We start from the raw sequence: 15523 nt of genomic DNA, 5'->3' as shown, positions 1-15523 counted from the left end.
AATGACTGAAACCGGATCTGGACTCTTGGGGTCCGGACATACAAGTGCCAAGATTGAAATCTTCTCTTCAGAGAGTGATTTGACATCAGGAAAAGCCAATTCAACCGATATATACCCACTGTAAGGGTAAGTGGAATCACTGAGACCCCATATTGCAAGGTCTGAAAGAGGCATAAGAGGAACATGCGAAAGGTGCTGCTGGTACCAACTTTCAAACACTATGGTGACACGGGAACCACTGTCCAAGAGGGCTTTGCATCGCTGACCTTCAAGCGTGACACTAGCAAGAGGAGATGGGCCCACTAACCCCTCAGGTAAGTGGCTTGGCTTTACAGACTCTACTTTTCACTGACGAACAGAAAAGTTATCCACCGCGGCAGAGGCTGATTCTTTTCCACTCTTTCCCCTCCGAAGAGCACGGATCAGCTTTTGAATGACTTTTGCAGTGTTCTCAGAAGAATTGCAATGCGTGGCAATATGGCCATCCTCGCCACATCTGTAACAGAAGAAATCTGAAGTTTCAGGAGGTAACTGTGGTTTCTGGTTACTATTAGGCTTGATTCTGCCATCCCTCCTTGAGAACTCCCTAGACGCAGACACACCTTGTGACACTGTCATTACACTAAGCTGTTCCTGGAGCTGTTTCACTTGTTTCTGCAGAATCTGAACATCCTTCTCCGTTTCAATCTCAACTGGCTTTTGAGAATTTTTCAGTTTTGTTTCAGGCTCAGAATCTCTTTTCTTCAACTTAGCAGTTAACACTTTGATTTCGGCTTTCAGCTCTTGAATTTCAGAAGAATTCGACTTCATCTCTTTGGTAGCCTGAACCTGTCTCACCGTAGGATTCAGCTTTCGACGCGAGGCTTCACTGCAAAAAATGCTGTTCTTACTTAGTATTTTTGTGTTGTTTCCAGTCCAAAAATCTAAAAATTCTTAAATCAAGAAGTATTTACTAGAGAAGTAAAACTACATAAGAAATTCTTTTTTGTTTTCAGATAAACAGTAAGTAACTTAAGTAATTTTTGCTTAAAACAAGCTAAATTATCTGCCAGTGCAGTAAGAAAAAAAAACTTAATTCAAAAAAACTTAATAAAAACATAATCTTAAAACAAGATTATTTTCCTTAGTGCACTGGCAGATAATTTAGCTTGTTTTAAGCAAAAATCACTTAAGATGCTTTCTGTTTATCTGAAAACAAAATAGAATTTCTTATGTAGTTTTACTTCTCTAGTAAATGCTTCTTGATTTAAGAATTTTTAGATTTTTGGACTGGAAACAACACAAAAATACTAAGTAAGAAAAGCATTTTTTGCAGTGTTCATATTCTTCTTCCTCTCTGATCTCATTCAACAACTGCAAAAAGGTAGGAGGCTTCTCTCTTCTCTCCCTTAGCCGTAGATGCACCAGTATCATGTCAGATTGTGTGGACCCTCTAATAAGCTGTTCTAGCCTAACTTGGTCTGTGCGTTGGGGCGATATTCCCTCTCTGTGCAAAACTCTTCTAAGAGATCTCTCCAACCTTTGCAAGAAATCAGACAGCTTTTCACCAGCCTGCTGGTGCATAGATCTGAAAGCAAAATACAAGTCCTCCCCTGACTCAGGAGTACCAAAAGCATTCTCCAATGCCTTCAAATAATCAGTAGGGGTTGCATCTGGATCGTTTAGCCTCACTGCTTGAATAATATCTAAAGCAGGTCCCTTTAAGCTTTCAACTATCCTGGTGCGTTTTTCTCTGTTGGAACAGCTACACTCTTCAACCATTAACTGTGCATGAGAAAGCCAATGTTCTAGACTTTCTTCGCCTGGAGGAGTGGGAATGGTCCCAGAAAACGTTCTCAAACGTCTGAAAGCATTAGCATCACTGCTGGGTCTCATGGTTTTCTCAAGTAGATCTCCAACTGCTCGGATGATACTATCAGGTGAACTTCCTTGAAGAGGATCCTTGGAGAAAAGAGCCCTGACATCATCCATAGTCTTCCCTTCTTCTTGTAATAACTTGCGAAATTTATCAGAAAACTGCTCTGACTCTCTTGGGGTAAGTAGAATTATCTTCCAGGGAATTTCTCCACTAGCAGGTCGGATCTCAGGTGGGGTATGATCTGGGTTTACTGGCTGCCTGCACTCGCACAGCACAATTTTACTTTGCATGTAAGAGTAGTATTTTTCATCCCTTACTCGTACTCTCCCAAAAACTTTTACTGTTTGTGCCAATTCTTCAATGTCTGATACATCTAAATCAGTGGGCACTCCACTTAACACAAAAGCATGGGCGGGGTTAACTCCTAAACCCTCACACCATTCAATGAGTTCACCCATGGTTAAATTTTTGGGAGTATCCATACTGGGTACTATATGTCTCTCACAATAACACACTATGCTATGTGGTAGAAAAAAAAAGGGGGGGGGGGGGGGGGATCCCAGCGGTGCCTCCAATTTATGTAGCACTCTATAGGCTATGTTCCAATAACGTTATCTAGAGTGCTCTGGGTTCGTTACGGTAATATATATATATATTATATTAAGGGGAAAGTGAATGAAAGCTTTTAAAATCACAGAATGTAAATGTAATCAGAAACCATGAATAAATACTCAATTTGAAATACTCAATTGTTTCCCTTTTACTTGAAGATTAACTAAAGTTGTGAAATGTTATCAAAACAGTTATCAAACACAGTAAATAACTTTACATTACACACAATGAAATGGATGGAGTAGAGTATATTCAACACTTTCACATCACTTCACATTTCTTTTCAGACAGTTATTAAAATTTCACTGGGCCCAGACTTTTGAGAAAATATATAAAACTGACAAAAATAGTCAGAATAAAGTAAACAAATAAGAAGAGTTGCAGGCCTGAACGATGCTCGTGTGCGGTGGGGCGGAAAAAATACAAATCGCCGCTTCACTCTTACTAGAGCCAACAATAATGTAAAGTAATGTTACTACTCACGATCGTCATGCTCACATCATCATAGTCCCACGACAAATGGAGCAACAAAGAGAGCGACAGGAAGGAGAAAGACTGCTGCACCGAGCAAAACGTTCAACACTCGCCGTGCGGTCCCGATCTGGGAATCTAACGAGGCCAGGGGAACTTACAGGCAATCCAGGGTACCTGAAGCGCTACCTGGTGATGAAATCCAACGTGGCCGGAGGAGCTCAGTCTCCGGTTCAGCCAAATCACTCGTGAATAACTAGTGTGTCACATTCGCGAGTATGTACTAACTTGCATGCACTCATGATGAACTAAAGTAGGAGATCAACACTTTAACTTCTGTACGAAATTATATAGACTCACTACTATTAATAAAACAAAGGAACGCTCAAATTGTAACTGCGTCACACTCTCTGTCGACGTTGTTATTTTTTCCTTCTATCTCCTCTTCTTCTACCTCTCTCTTCCCACTCTCTCCTCCCGCCCCCTCTGGCCTATCACATTGCTCTCCAAACCAAACTGACATGTGATATACCCAATCAGAGCCTAGACAAACTTTATACACTTCTAACCATATAAATTCGTTTTTTAATACACATGAGAAAAATAAATATACAATATAAATCAAATAAACAAAACAATATAAAGATAAGATTTGAAGAAAATATTATAGATTATTTCAACAGGGCTACACCCTCCCCCTTCTAAAAGGTCTTCATGTCCCCATGAGACTTAACAGGGAACTCAATTGTCTACTCTCTGACAGGTAAGTAATGAAGATAAGAAAGGTATCAATGTATAGGCTAAATTGTGAGACTTAAAGTTCTTATTGATAAGAGATCTGAATCATCATGCCCCATTGTATTATCGTAATTGGTCTGTCTGTTGGTTTTCCAGGTTCATCGTAACTAAGGCGGATGACAGGCTTCACTTTTCTACGTTCTTTTGGTTCAGATATAGACTCCACCTCCTTATCCAAGACACTAGAAGCAAGGACGTCTCCCCCATCTAGTTCTGTGTCCACCACAGGTTCCAGGACAGGTGATAGAGGATCCTCTGTTCCTCCACACTGAATTAACTCTTCTTGTTCATCCTCTTCTTCTGATACATCTGAAACTGGAGGTCTTTCAACAGGAACAACCGGAGTATCGCGTGAAGCAGGTAAGATATTATCAGACTCAACGGGTGTATCCCATAACCCAGTCCTTTCAAAGGTAAGTTGTGGTAAAGGATAAAGATCTTCCTCTTCAGACTCATCTTGTTCTTCATGGTCACCACTTTGTGCTGAACTTTGATTGTTTGATTCTCTTAATCTTTCGACTCCTTGTGCTCGAGTCATTGGCCTCCGGCTTTTTGGTGCTTTGGGAACACTCACTGGCATCCTCACCAGATAACCAATTGGCAGTAAGTGATTACGGTGTAATGTTTTCACAGCGCCCAATCCCCGTTCAGGCTTTACTTTGTAAACAGGTAGGTGAGGAAGCTTTTCTATCACCAGGTAAGGCAATGGATTCCACCTATCCTGCAGCTTGTGTTTTCCAGTGATCCCCAGGTTACGCACCAACACTCGATCACCTTCTTCGAGAGTCTGATTTCGGACTCTAGAATCATAATGCTTTTTGTTTCTTTGATGATTCTTAGAGGCTTCCTCCATGGCCAGCTGATAAGCACTTTTCAACTCGCGTTTCATTTGATCCACGTACTGATGATATTTGACATCATCTTCACCTTCAGGAGATATTTCAAAACACAAGTCAATGGGCAGTTTAGCCTCTCGACCAAACATTAAGTAGTATGGCGAAAAACCAGTGGCATCATTTTTGGTGCAGTTATATGCATGGACCAGCTGGCATACATACTGGCTCCACCTTGACTTTTTGTCTGGATCGAGAGTTCCGAGCATGGACAGTAATGTGCGGTTAAACCTCTCGGGTTGGGCGTCACCTTGAGGGTGGTACGGTGAAGTTCTTGACTTATGGATACCCAACATTCCCAACAACTCTTTAATGACTTGACTCTCAAAATCGCGTCCTTGGTCGGAATGAATGCGATTAGGAAATCCATAATGCACAAAAAACTTTTCAAACAGTACCTTTGCCACTGTTAAAGCCTTTTGGTCTTTAGTTATAAAGGCTTGTGCATATCTGGTGAAATGATCTGTCACTATTAGCACATTTGAGATTCCTCTAGAATCCGGCTCTATAGACAAAAAGTCTATACACACCAAGTCAAGCGGGCCTGTACTTGTGATCTGCTGTAAGAGCGCAGCTCTCTGTGGCACAGTCTTACGCGCAACACATCTGCCACAATTCTTGATGTACTGTGTAATCTCAAAGGCCATCCTGGGCCAATAAAATCTGTCCTTTATGAGAGCCATAGTTCTCTCAACTCCAAAATGTCCTAGGTCATCATGCATAGCTTTTAGAACCATAGGCCTGTATTGCTCGGGTAGAATTAACTGACACACCTCTTTTCCAGATCTTTGGATGATTCTATATAGAAGCCCCTTCTTCATCTGGATCTTAGGACTCTCCCGCTGAAATATCATGAGGACAGGATCTTGTGTTTTAAGATCAGACATGGACTTCCTAGCTTCCATATGTTTCATCACGACCCCGATGGCAGGATCACATCTTTGTGCTTTTGTCAAGTCTCCTCTACTTAACTGGTCAAGTGGACTAACCCCAACTTGTGTTGGAAAAGCAAAAACATCTGGGATGGCTTTAGGAGATGCCCCAAGCTGGTCTACAAATCTGGAGGTGTCATTCATACTAACACAAACCTGCTGACAAAGAGCTTTCACTCCAGAAAGGGGTATCTTCTCCCAGTCATTCTGAGAATCCTGAGCATTCCTTGACAAAAGGTCAGCATCCACATTGCTTCTTCCTGGTTTGTACTCTACATCAAAGTCATAGGTAGTTAACGCAGCCAACCACCTATGGCCTGTGGCGTTAAGTTTGGCAGTTGTCAGCACATATGTGAGAGGATTGTTATCTGTCCTCACTGTAAACTTGGCTCCATAAAGGTAATCATGGAACTTATCCACGACGGCCCATTTCACAGCAAGGAATTCTAGCTGATGTATAGGATAATTACGTTCCGACATACTCAACTTTCGGCTGGCAAAAGCAATGGGACGAAGACCTTCAGAGTATTCTTGATTAAGCACTGCACCCAACCCATCCAGGCTCGCATCCACATGAAGAATGTAAGGTTTGCTTGGGTCAGCGAAAGCTAACACGGGAGCATTGGTGAGGCATTTTATGATTTTCTCAAAGGAATCATCACAGGCTTTGTCCCATCTATCAGCGAAGGGTTCCGACTCCTTGAAGTACTGCTGCTTCTCGGCACTACCAGATTTCCTCCTTTTCTGAGTTGGTGGGTAACCCTTAGTTAACTCGGTCAAGGGCCTGACAATGGATGAATAATTGGCAATAAAACGCCGATAATACCCACAGAACCCAAGGAATGATCGTAGTGACTTCAAATCTACAGGTTTCTTCCAGTCAAGAACGGCTTTCACTTTTTCAGGGTCAGTTGCTACACCAGCTGCAGACACGATATGGCCCAGGTATTTCACCTGGGGCTGGCAAAATTGACACTTATCAAGTGAAATTTTTAGGCCACACTCCTCTAGCCTTTTCAGTACCTTCAACAGGCGTTCCTCATGCTCCTCAAGGGTTTTTCCGAACACTATTAAATCATCCAGATAGACCAGTACTTGTAACAGATTCATGTCTCCAACTGCTGCTTCCATCAATCGTTGGAATGTCGCAGGAGCTCCAGTTATTCCCTGAGGCATCCTCTCAAACTGATAGAATCCCAATGGACAAATGAATGCTGTTTTCTCCTTATCTTTGTCTTCCATTGCAATCTGGTAATATCCGCTCCGCAGATCCAGAACAGAAAACCATTTGCTGCCCGTCAAACAATCAAGCACATCATCAATACGTGGCATGGTGTACTGATCAGGCACTGTGCGGGAGTTCAATGTGCGATAGTCAATGCACATGCGTATACGACCATTCTTCTTTCTTACAATGACTATGGGGGAAGCGTAAGGACTGCGTGATTCTTTAATTATTCCTGCAGCCAACAGTTCCTGTATATGACGCCGAACATCCTCAATGTCAGCTGGGGCTATACGCCTGGATCTCTCTCGAAATGGCTTTGAATCACTGAGTCTTATTTGGTGTTTCACCCCACTGGCTAGTCCTACATCCCATTCATCTACTGAAAAAACTCCAGTTTTTTGTGACAGTGTGTTGATGAGGCGTGTTTTCCAAACTTCTGGAATTGGAGAGTCTCCAAAGTCAAACAAGCTAGGGTCTAGGGTCTTTTGTGTGGGAACTGATTTCTGTGGCACTGTGACAGTGTCTACCACACATACTTGAGCCACTAGAGTCCCGATAGGAATCACGGTTCCCTTCTGAGATTCATTCTGAAGGGGTACAAGGAAATGATCTTCATTCACAGAAGAAGGAGTCATCACAAGAGAGGGCATTAGGACACCAGCAGGAAGTTGACCATCTTCCGGCATCTCCATAAGAAGAATGTGATGGGCTAAAGGTTGGTGGGGCATGACCTTACACACAGCATAACTAGTACTGCGAGGAGGAATAGTTAATGGTCCGGGACCCTCCCATTTCACTAGTCCCACAACATCAGTAGATACTCTGCTGTTGGATGTCAAAGACTGTTTGGTAGCATTCAACTCATAAGGAAGTATTCTCAGCGAATTGACAGTGCTGCTATTGACCAATTCTTTGCAGTGAGCCAACAGAGTGTTAAGCTTGGAAGTATTTGTGCCAAGAATGACTGAAACCGGATCTGGACTCTTGGGGTCCGGACATACAAGTGCCAAGATTGAAATCTTCTCTTCAGAGAGTGATTTGACATCAGGAAAAGCCAATTCAACCGATATATACCCACTGTAAGGATAAGTGGAATCACTGAGACCCCATATTGCAAGGTCTGAAAGAGGCATAAGAGGAACATGCGAAAGGTGCTGCTGGTACCAACTTTCAAACACTATGGTGACACGGGAACCACTGTCCAAGAGGGCTTTGCATCGCTGACCTTCAAGCGTGACACTAGCAAGAGGAGATGGGCCCACTAACCCCTCAGGTAAGTGGCTTGGCTTTACAGACTCTACTTTTCCCTGACGAACAGAAAAGTTATCCACCGCGGCAGAGGCTGATTCTTTTCCACTCTTTCCCCTCCGAAGAGCACGGATCAGCTTTTGAATGACTTTTGCAGTGTTCTCAGAAGAATTGCAATGCGTGGCAATATGGCCATCCTCGCCACATCTGTAACAGAAGAAATCTGAAGTTTCAGGAGGTAACTGTGGTTTCTGGTTACTATTAGGCTTGATTCTGCCATCCCTCCTTGAGAACTCCCTAGACGCAGACACACCTTGTGACACTGTCATTACACTAAGCTGTTCCTGGAGCTGTTTCACTTGTTTCTGCAGAATCTGAACATCCTTCTCCGTTTCAATCTCAACTGGCTTTTGAGAATTTTTCAGTTTTGTTTCAGGCTCAGAATCTCTTTTCTTCAACTTAGCAGTTAACACTTTGATTTCGGCTTTCAGCTCTTGAATTTCAGAAGAATTCGACTTCATCTCTTTGGTAGCCTGAACCTGTCTCACCGTAGGATTCAGCTTTCGACGCGAGGCTAATTCATATTCTTCTTCCTCTCTGATCTCATTCAACAACTGCAAAAAGGTAGGAGGCTTCTCTCTTCTCTCCCTTAGCCGTAGATGCACCAGTATCATGTCAGATTGTGTGGACCCTCTAATAAGCTGTTCTAGCCTAACTTGGTCTGTGCGTTGGGGCGATATTCCCTCTCTGTGCAAAACTCTTCTAAGAGATCTCTCCAACCTTTGCAAGAAATCAGACAGCTTTTCACCAGCCTGCTGGTGCATAGATCTGAAAGCAAAATACAAGTCCTCCCCTGACTCAGGAGTACCAAAAGCATTCTCCAATGCCTTCAAATAATCAGTAGGGGTTGCATCTGGATCATTTAGCCTCACTGCTTGAATAATATCTAAAGCAGGTCCCTTTAAGCTTTCAACTATCCTGGTGCGTTTTTCTCTGTTGGAACAGCTACACTCTTCAACCATTAACTGTGCATGAGAAAGCCAATGTTCTAGACTTTCTTCGCCTGGAGGAGTGGGAATGGTCCCAGAAAACGTTCTCAAACGTCTGAAAGCATTAGCATCACTGCTGGGTCTCATGGTTTTCTCAAGTAGATCTCCAACTGCTCGGATGATACTATCAGGTGAACTTCCTTGAAGAGGATCCTTGGAGAAAAGAGCCCTGACATCATCCATAGTCTTCCCTTCTTCTTGTAATAACTTGCGAAATTTATCAGAAAACTGCTCTGACTCTCTTGGGGTAAGTAGAATTATCTTCCAGGGAATTTCTCCACTAGCAGGTCGGATCTCAGGTGGGGTATGATCTGGGTTTACTGGCTGCCTGCACTCGCACAGCACAATTTTACTTTGCATGTAAGAGTAGTATTTTTCATCCCTTACTCGTACTCTCCCAAAAACTTTTACTGTTTGTGCCAATTCTTCAATGTCTGATACATCTAAATCAGTGGGCACTCCACTTAACACAAAAGCATGGGCGGGGTTAACTCCTAAACCCTCACACCATTCAATGAGTTCACCCATGGTTAAATTTTTGGGAGTATCCATACTGGGTACTATATGTCTCTCACAATAACACACTATGCTATGTGGTAGAAAAAAAAAGGGGGGGGGGGGGGATCCCAGCGGTGCCTCCAATTTATGTAGCACTCTATAGGCTATGTTCCAATAACGTTATCTAGAGTGCTCTGGGTTCGTTACGGTAATATATATATATATATTATATTAAGGGGAAAGTGAATGAAAGCTTTTAAAATCACAGAATGTAAATGTAATCAGAAACCATGAATAAATACTCAATTTGAAATACTCAATTGTTTCCCTTTTACTTGAAGATTAACTAAAGTTGTGAAATGTTATCAAAACAGTTATCAAACACAGTAAATAACTTTACATTACACACAATGAAATGGATGGAGTAGAGTATATTCAACACTTTCACATCACTTCACATTTCTTTTCAGACAGTTATTAAAATTTCACTGGGCCCAGACTTTTGAGAAAATATATAAAACTGACAAAAATAGTCAGAATAAAGTAAACAAATAAGAAGAGTTGCAGGCCTGAACGATGCTCGTGTGCGGTGGGGCGGAAAAAATACAAATCGCCGCTTCACTCTTACTAGAGCCAACAATAATGTAAAGTAATGTTACTACTCACGATCGTCATGCTCACATCATCATAGTCCCACGACAAATGGAGCAACAAAGAGAGCGACAGGAAGGAGAAAGACTGCTGCACCGAGCAAAACGTTCAACACTCGCCGTGCGGTCCCGATCTGGGAATCTAACGAGGCCAGGGGAACTTACAGGCAATCCAGGGTACCTGAAGCGCTACCTGGTGATGAAATCCAACGTGGCCGGAGGAGCTCAGTCTCCGGTTCATCCAAATCACTCGTGAATAACTAGTGTGTCACATTCGCGAGTATGTACTAACTTGCATGCACTCATGATGAACTAAAGTAGGAGATCAACACTTTAACTTCTGTACGAAATTATATAGACTCACTACTATTAATAAAACAAAGGAACGCTCAAATTGTAACTGCGTCACACTCTCTGTCGACGTTGTTATTTTTTCCTTCTATCTCCTCTTCTTCTACCTCTCTCTTCCCACTCTCTCCTCCCGCCCCCTCTGGCCTATCACATTGCTCTCCAAACCAAACTGACATGTGATATACCCAATCAGAGCCTAGACAAACTTTATACACTTCTAACCATATAAATTCGTTTTTTAATACACATGAGAAAAATAAATATACAATATAAATCAAATAAACAAAACAATATAAAGATAAGATTTGAAGAAAATATTATAGATTATTTCAACAGGGCTACATATGTATCAAGTGCTCACCGTGTGCTGCCTTCAATTCCTGAAACAAAGTTTTAGTAGTTCATGGAAAGACATTTTGACAAATAAAGCCCAGTCTTCATTATAAATTGTGCTTAAATATTTTAAATGTTTCCCTGTATTTAACAGATGAAGGTGTGGAAGGAGGCTGTCCTGCTCCCACTACTGTGCGGCCAAATAAAAGGAAAGGTGTGTTGATGTACTGTGTGTAAATCCATACATTGGGATTGATATTAATTGTTGTGAGTCTTCATGAAGGCTGTATTTGCATTTGTAAGTGGCTGTGGCCTATTAGGTTTGGCCGATGTCCAAATGCATATGTGCATTTGTTTATTTAACAGTAGGGCTGAACAACTAATCGAAATTGTTGTTATTACTTTGTTTGACAGATGAAGGTGTGGAAGGAGGCTGCCCTGCTCCCACTACTGTGCGGCCAAATAAAAGGAAAGGTGTGTTGATGTACTGCTTGTCCAGCTTTCTGAATAGGAGTGTGGTCTGAATGCCACAAAATTGATTAGTATAAGCTGCATAACCTATAGCTACAGTCTTCTGGCAATTATCTGGCAACAGAATAGCATACATAGTCAGAAAGTAACATACATTTTTTTTGGTTTTGGTTTTCACAGTCAAAAACATGTTAGTCTGCTATGAGAAAGCGATTAACAACTCCCAGGCAGCACAATAGAGATTCATTTGAATTCATGGATTTAACTTGTCTTTGTTTGCCAATATATTTATCACAACTGCCCAACCCTAAACTTTGTGTTGATTACAGTAAATTACCAGTGTTCAATACGACTTCTGTTCCATAATAACTACAATATGAAAACTGTAACTAAGTACAACCCATGCTAGCTTAATAACCACTTATCATTGTAATAATTGTATAATGGCTTGTTTATTGTAGTGTTAAGCTTTGTGAATGTACATTTTTTTCCTTTCAGAATGCCGACATACAGTGACAGGGAGCCAGGATTATTACCCTGTGAAGAGGGTTGCCAGATACAGAGTTATCAAGGTTAAATACCACTAAAACACTATACAGGTTACATAATGTTCTTTTATTGGTGTAATGGTCTTGAAAAAGTATTGGTGATTGGTTTAACTGCTAAACATAGCAAATATTTGAAACTGAAAAAGTCTCACTATTTTTAGGGCCAAAAATGGAAGCAAGTGGAGTGGGAGCCATGCAAACTCTGGTATGTACGACCTCTCATGGGTAACACATAGCCAATTAATTTTAACATGTACAGACTATTGACATATGTTAGGTAAGATTAAGGTAAGATTTGTCTATATAGTTCATAAATATATTATTATAACCAACACAAAGTGTCTTAATAAGGTGTTGGGCTACTATGTGCCACCAGAAGAGTTTCATGTTCTTTGGCATAGATTCTCTAAGTCTCTGAAATCTGGGGAGCTCCATTCATCCAAAATATATGCTTTCATTTGGTGTTTTGATGATGGCGGTGTCCAAAACCATAACAGCTTCAGTCCAAGAAGTTGTTATGGTGGCTCTTGGTGGCCCAACACCTTACTAAGACACTTTTTTTTTTCTTGATTAAGATGTTATGCCCAAACTACACGGCCTGCATTATGTGAAGTCTATATATATATATATATATATATTTGGAGGTTCAAGAGAGAAGCAAAGGAGACATGACCTGTTGCCTTAAGGCTAACGCAATTTAAGACTCAAAACTTTGAATTCCACTGTTACCTTGCGGATGGCTGATCTGTAGTTACATTGGAGTTCATTTTTAATTAAGTTTCTCAAAAGTAATGTAATCGTGACATTTTTCATTTTAGGACCTCATTCTCATAAATCTACAATACAGAGATACAGAAATTGTATGTTACAACATTACTGCCTTGCTTAATAACTGGATCAATATATTTAGTGTCAGCTTGTGATCTTCATTTGTCACATATGTTGTCTCACAGTAAAATGTGGACTTCACTTTCCTCATTTTTGAGCTACTAAGAAAAAAACAAGTGAAGATAAACCTACCAAAAATGTAAAACACTTTGGAGTATTGTGCACACCAAACAGTGATTCATGTCAGAAACATAACAGATTATAGGATTTTCTTGTCTTAAAATAATAATTAAGGCTTTCCTTGCATTGTAGTTGACTAACATTAGCCTACTGTGATGTAATGAAACCCCACTAAAACACAGCTATTGGAAAACAGCTACAGGAGCTTTAATGTGTGTCTTTGTGTCTACAGTTCATGTGCAGAACCAAAACATCTAATTGCATATTTCCTTATTGTGTTACAGTGGAAAGAAGTGGCCATTGGAGTGGGTGGCGGATATGGACACTTGTTAGTGCTCCCATCAGGTGCCCAAGAAGGTGCTGGAGCACTGTTATGTTTTTTAGTTTGTTTGCCTTTCTTTCTTTCTTTCTTTCTTTCTTTCTTTCTTTCTTTCTTCTTACTGTTGTGAACATAAACGCTTCTTGCGACTGGACCCTTTCATTGCCTCTTTCAGGTGTATTTCATTTTGCACTTTATATTGGGTATTAATACTTTCATGTTTTACACTCCAATTATTGTCAGTTTTGTGCGAGTTTAGTTATGATTTGTCATTGTTTACTGTGCTTTCATCAATAAAACATTGAGGAATGAATTTGTTCTTTATTTTCAGACACACTATTTATTGAATTGTACACTTCATTATATATGAGCATCCAAGACAACATAAAATATAAATGGGAATTTATTCAGAGAATAGTTTTATAAAAATAAAATAAAAAAACATTTGTAGCTTTTGATCCTTAACTTTTCTCTATATACTGTAGAAACCATACTGTCTCTCCTATGAATAACACATGATGTCCTGTCAGTGTTAGGCTATTGAAACATATCAATCATACACACTAATTAATTGATCACATATTTTGCCTACACATTTCATCTGTCAAACAATGGAAATGCCTTTGCATACAGCACCATGATTCTAAATGGCAACCTGTTATACAACTATACAAAGCTTTTTTACATAAAGATTGACAAATTTGGGAAATAACAAATAAATGTTTTAAATATATGTAAAACTACATTACATAATGTGTTGAGTAATCGTACCATAATTAAAAATAATGTGACCTGTTGCAAGTCCTACCAATCACATTGTGAAGTTTTGTTCAATAAAAATGGTTTTAAAAGTGTGTCAGTGACCTCATAAAGCATTGTATGTGTCATGTCATTATGACATACAGTTTGTGACTTTACTTTGTCCTGGATGGAGCTGTCCCTGGATTCCCCTTCCTCTTCAGATGGCACTGTTATTACCAACAGTGTATAGATTACTTTTACTAAGATGCAAACAGATGTCTTTCTTTAACAAGGTAATGTACAGGATTACATTTATAATCTTAGAAATCACATTACAGTTACTATTGTAGTCAAATTATCTTTACTTCAGTTACATGAGCACTGGACTTTTGAAAGATATCATGAGAGCTGAGGTGTCTTTTGATCAAGGACCAGGTTTTAATATGTTTTTTTGTGAAACACATTGAATCAGACCTCATGATTTGGTATCTTGCTCTGCTTGTGGTATAGGCTGGTGTGAGATTTCAAAGTAACACAAAAGTAATTAGTAAATCTAATTACTGTATTGCTCTTGCAATGGGAAGTGTAATAAAATTACATATGTAAGGTAAATTAGATGACAAATGTCTATGTAGCCACTCAGCCATATGACCACAGAATAAAAACACTTAATTATGAACTATAAAAGTATGGGATGGGAGGATGGACACTGGATATCTGTAATGATTTTTAATGTAACTCACCTCTGTATTTTAATTCATATTAAATCAGGTCACTCTGAAACACTCTTTTATTACGTTAGGGTTTGCGAAAAAGAAACGTTCCAAGAGGCCCACAGTGACATCTGTGATTCAAATAAGTCAAAATAAAAATTTCATTAATGAATTTGGATACTGTGTCCAAAAAATACATTTTAATTAACATTTATACATTAGACCACTTCATGTGTCTTTGAAATGCATGCATGACACAAGCGCTGAGTGGGCAGAGTGAATTCTTTTATTTTGTCGTATTTCATTATTATGATTAAACCAAACACATCACTGGAAAGGTGTTGATCAGCCGAGTAACAGCATTGCAATATGAAGGCTGTACCTGGCTCCTGCTTTGAAATATTGACCTCTGAACTTTGACATTGATGCATGTTGTGAGTCTTATAATTCAGCAACTGAATGGGCTACAATGATGAAACCAACTGTTATATAAAGCTCTTGAACTCTTCCATCATGAGGGCTACCGTTTGGTGCGATCACCAATAGGGGACATCACCAAAAATTGTAAAAACTGAATCTCACCTAGTTATTATTTATAATTTAAAATTTTGACCAAACTACTGTGTTTCACATCCACCCATACCCATGAGTGCACTCTCAGTTTTATAGTCCAGACATCCATTTACATGTTTTAGTAATTTACAAAAACAAAACTACAATTCCCTGCTGCAGCAGATTACAACGTGATAGACAGCCCGTTAAATATGTAGTTCTTCTGGTTGGCAAACTAGGGTTGTGAGTA

At 40.1% G+C, this 15523-nt stretch overlaps 1 protein-coding gene across 1 annotated transcript in view; it reads right to left on the bottom strand.

Moving 5' to 3' along the window:
- LOC311305800 (uncharacterized protein) overlaps nucleotides 1-15523 on the bottom strand; it is a 1224369-nt gene that overhangs the window by 357222 nt on the left and 851624 nt on the right. The window lies entirely within an intron of this gene.

The sequence above is a fragment of the Rutilus rutilus genome, assembly GCF_951802725.1.
Source record: "Rutilus rutilus genome assembly, chromosome: 1".
Classification (NCBI taxonomy): domain Eukaryota; kingdom Metazoa; phylum Chordata; class Actinopteri; order Cypriniformes; family Leuciscidae; genus Rutilus; species Rutilus rutilus.
This window is presented reverse-complemented; position numbering and strand designations above follow the sequence as displayed.